General features: G+C 34.2%; 1 pseudogene; it reads right to left on the bottom strand.

Moving 5' to 3' along the window:
* Positions 1-6,342: 6,342 nt before the first annotated feature.
* On the bottom strand, positions 6,343-16,260 carry LOC108462028 (G-type lectin S-receptor-like serine/threonine-protein kinase At1g11300; annotated as a pseudogene).
* Positions 16,261-16,601: the final 341 nt, after the last annotated feature.

Genomic DNA, 16,601 nt, shown 5'->3' with positions numbered 1-16,601 from the left:
TCGTAAAATTCCAGAATAGGAGGATGAAGATGAATAAGTTTTGACATATTTTTAGCTTTTTAAATCATTTAATTACTAGTTTACCAAAATGCCCTTAATGCATAACTTTGGAATTTCACCTAACTATGTCCATTTTTGTCCATTATGAAGTATAATGGTATAATTACCATTTAAGGACCTCCAATTTAGAATTTCATAGCAATTAGACACCTTTAAGTTATAGAATTCAAGTCTTTCATCCTTCTATACAAATTAAGCACTCAATCGATAAAATTTCTTAACGAAATTTTCACACAATCATTCTATCATGTTGTAGTCTTTAAAGAAATAGTAAAACAAATATTTCTAATTCGGATTTGTGGTCCCAAAACCACTATTCTGATTTGACCCAAAAACGGGTTATTACAAAAACGAGCTAAAATCGACCCATCTCTTCCACATTATTGGAGTGATAAGGAAGGTGAAAGAAGAAGAAATAAGGCAGTAAGTTCAAATAATTACATTTGGAAGAAATTGGGAACAATGTCGTGTGTTATACTGTTCATAGTGCTTGAACTATTTTGAGCTTATATTTCCTTGAATCCGTACCAACCTATGCCTCAGAATATTACAAGCCGCTTGTGACCTTAGAAACTCCTTTTACAAACAGAAACTCGTGGAAACTAATTGTAAATGAATAAGTTGAATTCTTTGGTACATAGATACATCATACCTTCATGTTTTATTGTAATTGAGTAATGTATACAATTTTATTTTCATAAACTATTTATACTTTTGTTTGCTCTATTACTTTTTGAACTAAGACTATTTGCTCTTAAAGCTACAATTTTGCAATGCATCAATTTTGAGTTGTACAATAAAAGTAGTTGATATCTAGTGCATTTTCATTCACAAAAGGTCAAATAAATTCATTGTTTAAGAGTCGTCGTCTTTTTACATGTTTGTGTGTCTGATTGGGGACAAGCAAAGAATTAAGTGTAGGGGAGTTGATCTGCACAAATTGATGTGTCAAATCAGGCTCCTTATTACACTTAAAGCAAGTTATATGTTTTTATTATGTTTTTACTTAGTTTTTCTTTTTAGCTTTAATTAATGAAATGTTGTGTTTTTAACACTTTTGAAACCCAAAATGACCAATTGTGTCATTAGGGACCATAATGTCTGTTTGAGAGTTGTAGGGACATGTAGACGGCCTAAATGGAGTAGAATTCAAGCCACAAGAAGTGGTATCACTATATTAGAATTAGGGTATCGCAATACCATCAATAGACTCTAAACGGAGGAGATTTGGGACCAAGCTACAAGCGTATCATGATATCCCCTCAAGGTATAATGATACCCACCTCGTGACAACTCCCCCTATGTATTCTGATTTGGGTGTCGCAATATCCTCACCTGGGTATTTCAATATCCTTGTCATACAAGGACAAAAAATGACATTAAAGTAGAGTTTGTCCACCCAAAGCACCAATCAAAATCCAACGTTTAAAGGCACATTAGGAAACATTTTTTTGGTCAGAAATGAGCTTTTTAAAGCCACTCTTGGCTGATAAAAAAGAAGGTTGCAGTTTAGGTTTAGAAAGCTCTTTAGTTTAGGTTTTCTTTCATCTTTTAGTTTAGGTTTAGAGTAGTTTTCTTTTCCATAGCTTAGGGTTTAATTTTCCTACACATTTTCTTCTTCTTGTTAGTGTTAATGGTAGTTAGTTAGGTTAGTTATTACTATAGTTAGGTTTACTTATAGCTTTTATCCTTTTCCCTTTCTTATAATGGCATTTCCAGCTTTAAGTTTGATGCATTTCAGTTTTTTGTGTTTAATTAGTTAAAGGTTGTTCCTTTTATGTTCTCAGCTTTAGATTTCACTGTTAGATGCTTTTATTTATCTTTCTTGCAAGTTCTAAAGAGTAAAAATCCCAACTTATATGTTTTCCTTATAGTTTATGTTCATGGTTGTTAAAGTTTTGATTTTTATGTTTGTTTACTCAATTGTTAACTTGGATAACTAAACCTAATAAGAGGTTGGTTGATGGAGATGTGGGTAAGCTAATTTTTGGACAAATGACTAAATTGTAATAAATTAGATTAAATCAAATAAAACTAAGACCGAAAGGTATCTTGTCACGCACCTGCTCATTAGTCTCGGTTTAACCGATGAGATTGGAAGATAAATCGAAATTAATTCGTCTAAGTCGATAAAATTGAGATTGGAAGATAAAATGAAGCCACTTAGTAATTTAAGCGATTTAAGTCCCTTATTCGAGAATTGGTGAACCATATTGAAATGAACCAACCATTGTTAGTTATTTATCAGATAATTTCTTAGTTTTGTGTTCTTTACAATTTAGTCCTTTTCTGTCTTAGATAAGTAATTAGTTTTAATTAACTTCATTAATGAATTATCATACTATAGTAATTAGTGAGTAGCTAGCTAGACTCCTTTCTTGCATGCATTTTTCAATAGAAATACCTGAATTACCAATTCCTTTGGGTTCGACCCATTGGAATATTTTGTGTTTCGCCGAACTATAAATATTACAACTATCATTATACGGTTGCAGTAAAACTGACTTTAAAAATTGTTATATATAAATTCGTTGTTTTAACACGCACTCGGGCAGCCGGTCAGGGTACCATCATCCATAGTGTCTGATAGGAATCCAAGGTTTACTTCAAAATTCTGGCAGGAGTTACAACAACCACTGAGAACTAAGTTAAAATATAGCATCACATTCCTTCCTCAAACTAATGACCAATTAGAAATAGTAATTCAAGTTTTGGAAGAAACTATGTAAGCACTTAATGCTTAGTAAATTCGTATAACATAAACACAACTTACCATTTCATTTGCATAATGTAAATAGCATAAATAAAACACCAACTAAAACCATAAGCTTGGCATAATGCCTATACAACATCACCAAATACACAAGTTAGTGCATTTATACATGGTTCAAATAAATTCATCTATAACAAGTAACTTACACATTTATTCATATCATTTAGGTTACCATTTCCTTTTCATAAGTTTATGATACATTCTATTTGAACACTTACCATTTCCTTTCCTTTTCATACCCGTTGAACCATCTAGAATCTCATTGAATACTCAGGAAAGCTCATACGAAGTGTGCCTTTACAGAATTGTAACCTGTCCTTTACAACATTGCTTACACGAGTTATGAAATGGGCCTACTCACACGAGTTATGGGTCAGAATGTAAGCTACACAATGCAATACACATGAGCTATGGAGTATCCGCAACAAATGCAAGACCTCAACCATTGGTAGGACATTTAAGACTAGCACCTGAAACATGAAATCCCTAATGACATGTCATTTGTTCCTATGAATTCCTAAAGTTTAACCGGGACTGGATAACCGTCATAGCATTGATTTGTTTATACATCACTTAGTTAACATTATAAATAACATATTAACATACAATTTATATAGCATTAATATAATAATTATTCAGACGAACTTACCTCGACAACTAGGGGCGCGAAGGTTAAATCAAGCTATTTTGAAGCTTTTGCTTTGCCTCAATCTAAGTCCGTACGTGGTCTATCCTGATCCAAATAGACAAATTTCAATCCATTTAATACCTCTAGTATTCAATTTAGTCCACATTTCATACTTATACAAAATAACTATTTTATCCCTAACAATTTAACTTTTCACAATTTAGTCCTTAAGCTCATAAATTGAAATCTAAGTATTTTAATCCCCCATTCAACCTAACCAAATTTATTAGGGACTTATATCAACACATACAAACCATCATTTCATAAATTTGCCATGAACTTTTACTACTTTTACGAACAAATCCCTAAATGTAAATTTCATCAAAAATCACTTTACAAAACTTGTTTATTTATCAACAAGGACTCATAATCTACCATTAAACATCAAGAACCATACAAAAACATTCATGGCATAACCTTCAATCTTTAACAGTTTTACAGATTGACCCCTGGGCTAGCTAAATTAAGTTAAAATGACCTCAAAAACATAGAAATCATTAAAAACGAGACAAAACTACATACCATGCAAGTGAAACAATGCTTGGCTGAACCCTAGCTATTTCCCCATTGAAGAATCGATTGAGAATGAACAAATGGGAGGAAGATTATGGTTTTTGCCTATTTATTTTTATCTTTATTTACTATTTACCATTTTGCCTTTTAAAAAATCAAAATTTCAATAAAACCTTGCCATGAATATCCACTGACTATAGAAATGGTCTAATTACCATCTAAGTCCACTCACTTTAAAGTTTCATAGCCATTTGACCCTTTTAACTAATGGAACTCTACTTTTGCACTGTTTACGATTTAGTCTTTTTCACTTAATTAATCATGCAAACATTAAAATTTATAAACGAAATTTTAACACAACCCTAATATAATCCTATAAACATTAAAATAATAATAAAATAATAATTTACTCATTGGATTTGTGGTCCCAAACCACTATTCTGATTTCACTGAAAACGGGCTATTACAAATAATAGTTGAATAAATCAAAACAACCTCACATAAGACTTAAACCAAAATAGTTTGAGTAAAGGAAAACCTTATCTCAAGATATGGGACTCTCCATTAATATTTCATCTTTGGAAAAAAAATTAACTTATAAGTGATATCTTGGTGTAGTAATCAAACATTGAAAATAAGAACTTGTCGAACCATAAATCTTCCTTTAGGCTGATTTATTACACACATGTAAAATCAAAAAATTGTCATATGTCTATTACTGTAGTTGCACATGTAATTTTGTTAAATATTAACTTTCCTTTGGACCGATCAATATTAACGTAGCTTAAGTTACATGCACACAACCTTTTATATTTTAAAACAAAATAATTTCAACAACAGAGGTCACTTTAACAACTTATTGTTTCAATTGAGTTATTTTAAAAATATATAAATATATCAATATTCAAATTTAAAATTTTATAACAGTCAAAGGTCAACAATAAAATTTTTTATCGTGCTACAATTTCTAAAATAACCCAAAATAAAGTTATATAAATGATGTAATAAAAACCGAAACTTTAATCTTTAACTAATTTTTAATAGCTTAAACAAGCACCAATCCAAAATTATTATTTTTACAATTACAAAATTAAAATTTAACTGAACTTAAAACCAAATTTTGTATCATAGTGATCATAAATATCTAATCATGGTAAACTATTAACAACTTTAACGAATGCTTAGTGGCTTGTCATATCTTATTGCCATTGCTTACATATACTAATAAAATGATATCCTCGTCATTTCAAGCCAATCGAAGCTTTCGCTAAATAAGCATCACATACCGAGCAACATGCAAATATCTCATGTATTCCAGCCAATTGGAAAATGTTAGCCCAAGCAAAATATATGATTAACCATGTTAGGGTCATCATTACTACAATATAACCTTGTTAAGCGCTAAAGATAATAAGGCAACTTAGCACTTAATCCTATAGTGATTTTGCATGCACTGCATTTTTCAAATTAAAGCATCATGATTCAAAAGCATATGATAGTCATGATATCTAGAACTTAAATAAAAGATTTATTATATCATAAACACTTAAGTCATGTATATATTTAGCAGCCCCAAGAATTAAACATCTAAGCAATTCTCGCAAGCCGAATCAACCATACTTATTTATAAAACTTTAAAACTTTAATATCAAGAATCAAAACTTAAATTTTTTATCAAGAATCTTAAAGATTCAACATAGTATATAATCAAATTATTAAATCTATAAAGAATAAAATAAAGAAACTTAATCAATTCTCAATAATTCAACATGATGTGGCTTAGATGCAACTTGTTAGAATCGTAAAACAATATCTGATATAAAACTTAACAAACCAGGATCTGTCATGTAAAATCATCAAGAACAAGACTAAATGCGGAAGCGTACTTGAATCCATTGATTTCTTAGAATCTTCGATGTTGTAGTTTTGATATTTCAAATTAGCACACAAGTAATTCAGAGAAAGCGGTTATTTTTTCTAAAGATGAGATATTAAAGAAGTTACGTGTATGTAATTTAGGGACCATAACCCTAATATATAATTTTTGCACATTAACCCTAATTTATAATCAGTCCATTATCAATTAGAAATTTGTTTCTAGAGTATCTACACATATTTGACTCATACTTTGTTTAATAATTAAATACCAATAAACCTTAATCAAATTAGATCACTTTTAATATGGGCTAACCTTTTATGATAGTAAATAATAACATGTAATTAATCTTATTATATATGTGATGTCCATATTTTCTAACAAAAGAAATTAAAATAAAAAAATAGTTGCCTCCAATTTTTTCTAGACACGTTTTCAACATAAAATTTGCTTATACAACAAAATTTTAGAAAATATTGTCAATGGTTAAAATTCTTTGGCTTGTTCGTAATTGTGAGTGATCCATCACAATTTTGTCATCAAAGAAAGGTGGTTGTTTTGGTGTAGGAAGATTTTCTATCTCACTACTAAGCATGGAATCCACAACCATCATAGTTGGTCTATCTTTCACAAAGTTTTGCACACATAACAATCCCACATGAAAGCATCTCAGCATTTTCCTATGACAACTTGGATCTGATGAGATCACTGGATCTATTAATTCCAAAATGTTGCCTTCGCTCCATAATTTCCATGCCCAAAAAAGCACAAATGTTAAGGCGTTGGAATCTAGAGATTTTATTCCTAGCTAATACTTACGTATCCCAAAAGGGTCGGTGAATGCTCATCATCTTGGAAACTCGAGTTTCTTCTTCCACTAACAATCTCCAATGTCAATACCCCAAAGCTAAAAACATCTGATTTTTCTGAAAATTGTCCTTTCATTGCATATTCAGTGGACATATAACCACTGCATTTAATTCATCAACGCAAAGAAAACCATTTTAGCCGACGTGATATATGCATGTATTATATATTTAAACCTTAGATTTTGATAGAAAAATGAAGGATAGCTTACTATGTTCCGAAATCCCGCCTAGTATTTGCTTGGCTCTTGTTACCATAAAATATCTTTGCTACACCAAAATCTGAAATTTTTGGATTTAGTTCATCATCTAATAAAATATTATTTGCTTTTAGATCTCTATGAACAATTCGCAATCTTGAGTCCCTATGAAGATAGAGAAGTCCTCGACTAATTCCTTCTATAATATTGAGACGTTTTTTCCAATCAAGAAGTTTTTGTTTTTCTGCATCTAAATATATTTTTAAAAAGTATTCAAATAGTGTTAGTTAGATTTGCTTTAGGTTTAATAATAATAGTTTTCATAAATAATAAAGAAAATGTATCTAGCCGAAGAGGAAAACATCCAAGCTCTTGTTTGGCATGTATTCATAGACTAACATCTTTTTTTACCCACCAACGCAACAACCAAGAAGCCTTACAAGATTTCGATGTTGGAGTCTTGAAATCCCCATTGCCTCGTTCCTAAATTCTTCTAGCCCCTGCCCTGAAGCTCTAGAAAGTCTTTTCACTGCTATTTCCTGCCCATCTTGGAGTTTCCCCTACAATATTCAAATATCATTTTAGAATCTAGAATTTCAACCATATGGGTTGTTTAATAACTTTAATCTTATTGATACCCCATTGGCAATATGAAGAAGTTAACCTACAGGTAGCATGTTACCTTGTATACTGGTCCAAAACCTCCCTTTCCAAGCATATTTGTTGGATGAAAATAATTTCTTGCAGTGGCTAGCTTCCCAAAATCTAATAGGTGAAGCTCTTGTAATTTGACTCCATTTTGAGATTTCCCCAGCATATTGTGAGAAAATAACTCTAAACATGATTCATCTTTCCTAAACTCATCTTCACTTCCTTTCTTTGCTGAATTAAAATTAAGCTATAAATATTTTTTGAAAGAAAAAAAGCTGTTAAACATGCATATTTTTAGTTTTTATTAATAAATTGGCTCAATTATAACGGAATTTTAATATTGATAGTTAATTTATATATATTTTTAAAACAATCAATTTTTTCTTATTTTATTTAAAAAGTATGCTACGCATCACATTCTTATTGGTTAATATTTTGGTTAATATTTTTTTAAAATTTTGATTGCTTACATATCAATTCTTATTCTAAGAAGGAATTTTTTTTTTTTTTGTGAATTGAGATATATTTTAAGGGAAAATTTGTGAATAAAATCCTGATAAGAAAGGGATTGTCCAAGTGTGAACCCAATACCTATGTCAACAAAAACTTAAGCAAGACAAATCATTTGTCACTACATCAGTGACTAGTTAATGTTGTTATACATGTATGAATATAATGTGTCAATATTTATTGATATTAATATCATCATACCTATAGTACTAATTATCCTCCTTCCAACGAAAATACAGAAGATGACACCAACAATTGTTCCCACAACTATTCCTGCTATTATGCCTCTTTTTTGCCCTTTAAATTGAAACATGGTATAAATATTGTAAGCTAAGATCGCTAGCTAGGTAAAGTAAAAATAAGTTCCTATATGGAAACTAGAGAAATATGACTATCCTCCTATTGTCATATAATAAGGGCAATCACAATCTGCCATGCACGAAAGGGCTTGAATAAAATCATATGTTCACTACAGATCGAAGTAGACAAGGTGTCATACCCTCTGGAGGGAAATCAGATGTATTGCCTTTTGTTCTACTTGGAATTAGCAAGTCATTTCCGCTGGTTATTAGCTTCACCGATGTTGCAAAAGTAGGGATAATCCCAGAGAGATTGTTATTGGAAACATCCAGGACTTCAAGGTTAGTTAACTTCACGAAGCTCTTAGGGATAGGACCCGTCAAGTTATTGTCATTTAGATTGAGATACCGTAACGCAGTTAGATCAGCAAATGATGGAGAAATTGTTCCTTGCAATCGTTGCTTCTGAAGACTGATTTTCGTAATACTTTTCTCCGAGTCGCATGTCACAAATGACCAATTCTACATGCATCATTTCCTTCCCAAGCTACGGATAACTCAAAAGGATACATCCAAGCGCTTGCAATCTCAAGCAATATTGTAACTTGACTATCACACGAGTCTGCTGTGTTTGTGCAGAAATTATTATTCTCAACAGTGGTAAACTTATGGAGGAACATATAAGCAGGGAAAGGACCCTGCAACTTGTTGTCATTGACGATAATGACTACTAAACTAGGATGAGAAGCTAGAGATGGCGGGAAAACTCCTGTGAGATTATTGTTACTCAAATCAATAATTCCAAACTTTTGCAATTAGATAAATCCGGGATGGTGCCTGTAAATTGATTGAATCCTAGGTTAACACTGTACAAAGAAGTCATGTTTGATAATAGATCAATGGTTCCTGTCAGCCCTACCTTCTGATTTTGGAGCTGCAAATCTTTAATCTGGGATCTCGAAAAAGAGGGTGGCAAAGATCCAGTCAGGTTATTGTCATGAAGGCTCAGGTTTGTTAAAGCTAGAGAATGGAAAATGTCTGGAATAGAACCTCCCAAATTTGTATTATAAGCAGAGAATGCTGTAAGATTGCCCAACTTGATAAATTCAAGGGGTATCATCCAGGTACTTAGAAAGGGATTACCACCAAGCATCAAGAGCTGCAAACTGCTTGACAGTCCTTGAAAAAAGCCTGGTGGGATTCTTGTGAAGTTGATATTTAGGTAAAGTCTCTTCAAGAAAGGGAGTTTGTTTAAAGAAGGAAGAGAACCAGTTAACTTATTCTTTGAAAGATCAAGGACTTGAAGGAAAGGGAAAGGAGGGAATTGCGATGGCAAAGAACCACTGAGAGTCCTGGCTTGGAGATCAATCTCTAGAACGTGCTTGGAACTGTCGCATTTGACATAATGCCATTCACAATAAGAAGAAGATGAATTGGTGGACCAAGTCCACGGCAAAGGATTAAGAGCCGCAGCAAGCTTGGCCATGGAAGCGGAGTCATCGTCATCATCATCATCATTGTCATTCGTGGAGTTAACCAAAAGGAGAGAAAACACTAGGAAGAGAAGGAGAGATGAACCTGAGAATTTTATGAAACCCATAATGACGATTAAATTGGATTTCAGAACCTCCCAAATGAGTTTGGTATTTATATACAGTAACTATTATTTTTTTTTCAAGGACTTCAATCTTATAATCTCAATGTTAGGAACTTGGAAATATTTCAAGAGATGGTATAGTGCCGAATGATTTAATCTCACCTTGTTAATTTGACAACAAGAAATGTCCCTTTCTTCTTATTTTCTTGCAGCCGATTGAGATGAAGGATTGATTAATGACACTTCATGATCATAAATCCGGCTAGCTTTGTTTTTCTGGGCCAAATTGGCAATTGGCCGAAAATTATGAAACTAGAAAGATCTTAACTGTAATTTTATTACAGCTATATCATAGATATTAAACCTGTTACTCATAATCTCCCATTCTTAATTTTATAAGATATATTAATGATAAATTATAAATTATAATATAAAGGGTAATTATTTGATACCGAATTTTTTTAATTTCACAAGCGAGTTGAGAGTGTAACAATTGTGACATTTAAGATTCAAAAACTGTTAACCAACAAAAAAGTCTGCCCTCTGGCACGTCTCTATCTGTCGCTTCCTGGCACGTTTTTGGGGGTTTTTTGTTTGTTTTTGTCTTATTTTGATTCTTAGTTTTCCTACCCTTTGCTTCATTGACTTTGATCTAAGTCTTCTGTTGGTCTAGGGATCTTTCTATCTTGGCGTGATTAAATAATGGAAAGAGACCTGGAGAATCTGAGTCTCGATGATGGTGAATAGGAGGCTATTTCTATTCCGATCGGAGATAAAGCACAGAGTTCAGCCTTTAGCTTCTGTCTGGTAGGATGCTTCCTTACTGCTAGTGTGGTACATTTCCCAACCATTAGAAATACCATGGCAAATCCCTGGCACGCTTTGGAGGGTGTTCAAGTTTCAGATTTGGGTGAAAAGTATTTTTTGTTCAAATTTTTTAAAGAAGTGGATATTCATAGAGTTATTATTGGCTCTCCTTGGACTTTCAAAAATCATCTATTGATCTTGCATAGGATCCATGAGAATGAAGATCCATTGTCCATTCCCCTGGTGCTTGCAGATTGGTGGGTGCAGATTCATTATTTGCCTCCGGGGTTTATCAAAGAATCTATGGCATTGCTGTTTGGAAATTTCATTGGTAAATTCTTGGATTATGCTATGAAGAACTTATCAAATGGTTACAAAAATTTTATGCATATTCAAGTTCAGATCGATGTCCGTAAGCCTCTGAAAAAGAAAAAGAAAATCATGTTGTCTGAATCGAACTTACGCAAAATTTAAATATGAAAAGTTAACTTTACTTTGCTTTTTATGTGGATGCCTTGGAATTGGGGATAGTTTTTGCCCAAAAAGACTACATTTTGGAGTACAAGTAATGAAAATGGGGTGGGACCTGTCCTTGAGGGCACAGCCGAGGGGGGCCACCACCGTTAGCAGCATCTGGTTGCGGGAGGAGGGTGATAATTCTTTTTTAGGAAAGAATCGTACTGAGCAGCAATCTGACCCAAATTTGAGGAATTATTACGGGAAAGGATCATGGGCAGATTTTAATTCCATTCTTGGGATAAATTTGGATGGATCCAAATTTTCATCTATTTCAAATAAAAGCTAGGAATCTTGCCACTTTATTGGGAAAGATTTGTCACTTTGCAAAAGTCGACAACCAGATTCTCGTTTGAAAAGCTGGGGCCCAACTAAGGATCTTGAGGACGTGGGTAGGGGTAATGGAGTGGATTCGACGAGAATGGAATGTGAATTGGAGGAAGAAGCAATTTTCAATGAAGAGGGTAAGAAACGTCAAAGGTTTGAAGTTTTAATTTCCAATGTTTTTAATGTTCAGGATTCATTGGAGGTTAGTGGGACGGGCTCAGCTCATCTGAAAAATTTATCGGCGGCTACCAGTGGGTATGCCTACTGGCAGCAATGAAAATGTTATGCTAGAATGTTCGTGGATTGGGGAGTCCGCGAGCAGTTCGTCGACTTCAACATATGCTGAAAATTTATAATCCTCAAATTGTCTTCTTTATGGAGACAAAATTGTCAGCTAGTCGTATGGAAAATGTTAGGAGACTTTGTGGTTTTTTAAATGGTGTTGAAGTATCTGCGGAGGGTTCTCGGGGGGGTTTAAGCGTCGGGTGGAATGGCAGTCGATTCGTTACTTTGAAGAGTTTCTCCAAAAACCATATAGATGTGGAAATCTAAGAAGAGGTAGATAGTCAAATTTGGAAATTCACCGACTTTTATGGAGCCCCGGATGTAAGAAAAAAAGTGTTGACTTGGGAGCTTCTACGAATGTTGGGAAGAAACAATACGTTGCCTTGGCTGGTTGGAGGTGATTTTAACGATATACTTTTTGCTAATGAAAAGCAAGGTAAAATTTTGAGAGAAGATGCTAGAATGGAGCCGTTTTGTCGAACTTTGGAGTCTTGCCAATTGATGGACATCGGGTACTCGGGTCCTTGGTTTACTTGGGAGAGGGGATGACTTTTGGAAAATAACATACGTGAACAAATTGACAGGGGTGTTGCTAACGATGCATGGATTCAACTTTGTCCTTCTTTTTCGCTGAGACACCTTCCGTACTCTTTCTCTGATCACTGTCCTTTGCTTATAGAAACGGAGATCAGAGGTAGGGAGAGCAGAATTGATTGTTTTTGCTTTGAGGCATGGTGGGCCTTGGAAGATTCATGTGAGGTAGAGGTTAAAAAGCTGTGGGAAAGTAGTTTGGGTTCATTCCCAACTCGTATGTTAGCTTTTGCAAAGGGATTGCAAAAATGGGCAAGACTGATTAAGTCTAAAAGAGGCTGTGAAGTCAAACGATTAACCAGGAGGTTGGAGGTCTTGAATGGCATTGAGCGTTCAGAGGAGTCTTTGGCTGAACTGGTCGATGTTAAAATTCAGTTAAATTTGGAAATGGACAAGGAAGAGCGATATTTGGAGCAACGAGCAAGCGTAAACTGGTTAAAGATGGGTGATAAGAACAGTTCGTTCTTTCACAAAATCGCTTCTCAAAGGAGACGTACAAATCAAATCCATGGCTTACAAACGGAGGATGGCTCTGTGGCTACTAATAGCATTGAATTTGGGAATATTGCTCGAGACTATTTTGTTAATCTTTTTGAGTCCCATGGGACAGGCAATTTGGATCACATCCTTTCAGGGGTACCTTGCTATATTTCAGAAAGTATGAATCAGTGTTTACTCGTTCCATATACCAAAGAGAAAATTGTTGAGGTGTTAAATGGAATGGGCCCTACAAAAGCTTCGGGACCAGACGATTTTCTGGCAATTTTTTATTAAAAATATTGGAGCATTGTTGGAAAAGATACTAGTAAGTTTTGCTTGGAAATCTTGAATGATGGAAAGTCAATGGAGGAAATAAACAGAACTCAGATAGTGTTAATCCCAAAAATTACAAATCCAACCAATTTGAAGAATTTTAGACCAATCAATCTTTGTACTGTTATTTACAAAATTATCGCCAAAACTGTGGCCAATTGCCTTAAAAAAGTTTTGGATGGTTGTATTGAAGACTCTCAAAGTGCTTTTGTACCGGGTAGACTCATAACTGATAATGTGTTATTGGCATACGAGGTCCTTCATTATTTTAAGAATAAAAGATCAGGAAGAAAGGGTTTTATGGCTCTAAAGTTGGACATGAGTAAGGCTTAAGATTGTGTGGAGTGGCCTTTTATCAAAGGTATGATGTCAAAGCTGGGTTTTGCGAATTCTTTTACTAATTTCATAATCCAATGTATTAGTTCAGTTCAGTACTCAATTTTGCTTAATGGAAAAGAAGGGCAAAATTTTAACCCATCAAGAGGGCTTCGTCAAGGAGATCCGTTAAGCACATACTTATTTTTGTTTTGTGGAGAGGGTTTGTCCGTGCTGATGAGACTAGCCAGGCAGGATAGGAAAATTTGTTTAGGCTAAGGTTTGTAGATCGACTCCACCAATTACACATCTCATGTTCGCCGATGATTGTATCCTTTTTAGCGAAGTTACTGATAGGGGGATTCAGGTGATTAATGACATTTTAAGAGAATATGAATCGTGTTCGGGCCAATGTGTTAATTTTGAAAAGTCTACTGTCTTTTTTAGCTCGAATGTGGCTGATTATGATAAGAATCTGGCTTTACAGACCCTATATGTTCGGTGTTTGACAGAGGCTGAGAGATACTTGGGACTTCCGAATATGGTGGGTCGAAGGAAGAAAATGGCTTTTCAATCTTTGAAAGATAGATTGAAACGGAGGATTGACAGTTAGAGCACTCGGCATCTATCTCAGGGGGGAAAAGAGGTATTTATAAAATCAGTTTTACAGGCCATTCCTACTTATACAATGTCTTGTTTCCTTTTACCAAAATCCTTGTGCATGGAATTGGAGAATATTTTAGGGGTTTTTTGTGGCAGAAAAGCCATGGGAAGCAAGGAATTCACTGGTGCGATTAGAAGTCATTATGTGTTCCAAATGAGGAAGGGGGGATGGGGTTTCGCAATTTAAATTCTTTTAATGTTGCGTTACTGGACAAACAAGGTTGGAATTTGTTACGTAATCCTAATTCATTACTAGTGCGTACATTGAAAGCCAAATACTTTGAAGAGTCAGATTTTTTAAATTCCAGGTTAGGAAATTTACCTTCTCTTACTTGGCAAAGTATATGGTCATCTAAAGGTCTCATTTTGAATGGGATGGGATGAAGGATCAGTGATGGCATGAACGTCTCTATTTAGGGTGATGCTTCGGTTCCTGGAAGCAAAGAGTATAGAGTTCAGAATTTGAATGTCAATTCGAATTTGTTACTAGTGGCAAATTTAATCGATACTAGTACAAGGAAGTGGAAAACTGAACTAATCTCTAATACCTTTTCGGTCAGTGATGCAGAGTGGATTTTATGTATTCCTCTGTCCATAAATAAACACAAAGATCACATAATCTGGCGTGGAGAGCCAACTGGGGAGTACACGGTTCATAGCAGACACAGATTGATTTTACAATAGGGATAGAACCAAACGCATTCTAATTACAGACATTTTTACAAAAGAATTTGGAGCCTAGATCTACCTTCTAATATTAAAATTACAAATTGGAGACTTTTTCGCAACTTCTTGCCTACTTTTTGTAATCTTCACTACAGGAGACTGATGGGACCTGATATTTTTCGGAGGTGTCATAATGGACCGGAATCTAGTGAGCACGTATTCAAGGAATGCCCTATAGCAAAGGAAACATAGTCTACGTTAGGATTTAACTGGCTTACTCAAGAGGATAACTCAGATTTCAGTGATTGGCTTAATAACATTTTTGAGTCATTTTCTTTTAATCAGTGCAGGACGATTGCATGTGCTTTACAGGTGCTTTGGAATATAAGGAACAGATTTCTACATGAAGGCGAATTAAAGTCTGGATCTCAAACGGTAGCCTTTATTAAGAACTATATCAGAGAATTGGATGGGTTGAGTTCGAGATTACCAACGATGCGAGTTCTCACTAGTCGATAGGATGCCCCGATGGATCCTTGGGTAAAGATCAACTTTGATGCTACTTTCAAAAAGGATTTACAGGAATCTTGTTCAGGTTTAGTAGCAAGGAACGCAAGGTCAGAAGTCATTTTTGCTAAAACAGTGTTTCATAAGTATATACCTTCTACTTTTACTGCTGAAGCGATGGCGTGCCTCCGATCCGTTTTGGGCTACTTCTAGGGCTGCGAAAGGTAGAAGTTGAAGGCGACTCCCGAACAGTGATTCGAAAACTGCATGAGCAAGTCGATGACAGATCGGAAATCGAAGTTTTTATTCAAGATTCAAAACATCTGAGTTTCGATTTTGAGTCCTGTGTTTTTCGATTTGTATCAAGAGAGGCAAACAAAGTGGCTCATCTTATTGCTAAGGAGGGTTTACAGAAGAAGGAGACAACTTATCTGCAGAATATGTTCACTTTTGGTGTGGAAGAAGCTCTGAATGAAGATCGGCGAAGGGAGGAGTCCTTACAAGATTGATTTTAGTGGATTGCATCAGGAGAGTCTTTTGGAAGATGAATAATAGGAGGTGAGAAAGAGAGAAACTCTTTTTTTGAATTATCTGAGGAAATGATGGGCACTGATCAGCAATTAATGGAGGTCATCATTATAGTTGCATTCTCCCAGATGTTTTTTTGTTAGTTTTGAAAGATGGGTTGAATAGAAAATAGTTGGCTAGTAGAAGCCTCTAGAACTCCCCATCTTCGCCAACCTGGATCTTTTTTACAATTTATCTTGTTTTTCTATTTTGGATTGGACTCTTAGGCCCTATTAAGTTGCTTCTGTTTTGTTTTGGTTTGGGTTTTTACCCTGTTTGATTTGTTTTCTGTTTCTTTTTGTACTAGGCTTGTTAGGCTTGGTCTTGTTATATTGTTTTAATAAAGATCCAGACATTTTCCTTCAAAAAAAAAAAAAGTGTGACATTTATTTATATAATTATTTTTTATTTTCTTATTACACCTTATGATATACTTATCAAACTCTCAACCTACTTGTGTAGTCTAAAATATATTATTGGCTGTGTATAAAATAATTTTTCATATATATAT

This window comes from Gossypium arboreum, chromosome 6, assembly GCF_025698485.1.
Source record: "Gossypium arboreum isolate Shixiya-1 chromosome 6, ASM2569848v2, whole genome shotgun sequence".
NCBI lineage: Eukaryota > Viridiplantae > Streptophyta > Magnoliopsida > Malvales > Malvaceae > Gossypium > Gossypium arboreum.
The sequence above is the reverse complement of the archived record's forward strand: the minus strand, read 5'-3'. Positions and strand labels throughout refer to the sequence as shown.